At 36.7% G+C, this 1,041-nt stretch overlaps 1 pseudogene; it reads left to right on the forward strand.

Moving 5' to 3' along the window:
• The first annotated feature begins 240 nt into the window (after positions 1 to 240).
• LOC117202429 (uncharacterized) lies at positions 241 to 358 on the forward strand (annotated as a pseudogene).
• The last annotated feature ends 683 nt before the right edge of the window (positions 359 to 1,041 follow it).

The raw sequence follows: 1,041 nt of genomic DNA on the forward strand, positions 1-1,041 counted from the left end.
TAAATAAATACCACTCTAAGGTTTATTCCTGGCACCAGGAAAACTGCACAACTATCTTCCTTCATCCTATTTGTTCTAGAAACACATTCAATGTGCATTCTTTGTGCTTCTCTTTTGTGTGACTCCAGATTTTCTGCAGAAAAGGGGATAGACAATCATCTGTATAATTCATAAGAAGACTTGGAAGTCAAAGTTAAGCTTTGACTTTTTACTTACAGTTATTACTTTAAAAATATTATTAGCTTTGCGCAGTGGCAGTATCGTAGCCAATGAGGTTTATCCGAGGCGCGATTATTGCTAATTGAAAAATATTATTAGACTTGTTTTTGTAAAAAGTTTATTTTCCTGACAATAGTCAATAGTCCCAGATAAATTTTAACAATCCCTTTTGTTTTCCTGGCTCTAGATGTGTGGTAGTGCCACCTGCTGGTGTACTTGAAGCAAATGTCAATATCATGAACCAAAAAAAAAAATAATCTACATGGTGGACATAGTATAAAAATGCATTAGGCCGATGCAGGGGACACGGGTTCGTGCCCTGGTCTGGGAAGATCCCACATGCCGCGGAGCGGCTGGGCCCGTGAGCCATGGCCGCTGAGCCTGCGCTTCCGGAGCCTGTGCTCCGCAGCGGGAGAGGCCACAGCAGTGAGAGGCCCGTGTACCGCAAAAAAAATTAAAAAAAAATAAAAAGCATTAGGAAGAGCTAGAAAATTAAATAACCTTGAATACTATTTGAGGTGCATAAAGTTACTTCACCTAATTTGTATGTATTTTATTTTTTAAAGATTCATTTTTAAATACAGTAAAATTTTTCATCTCAGACCTTTAGCAAAGTGTTTTTTATAATTGTAAAACTTTCTAAACTTCCTAATGAGGAGTTTACAGCTTTAGCTACTAAAATTGTTTTTTGTTTGAAATTTTTATAAAATTTCTCTATACTTCTCAGCTTTCTCAAACAGAATATTCAAAACACAATTAATCTGATGCTTACTCACCAATGGCAAGCATGCCCTCAATCAACTTTCCACTCTATTTCCCAAG

This window comes from Orcinus orca, chromosome 5 (genome assembly GCF_937001465.1).
Source record: "Orcinus orca chromosome 5, mOrcOrc1.1, whole genome shotgun sequence".
In the NCBI taxonomy this organism is placed as follows: domain Eukaryota; kingdom Metazoa; phylum Chordata; class Mammalia; order Artiodactyla; family Delphinidae; genus Orcinus; species Orcinus orca.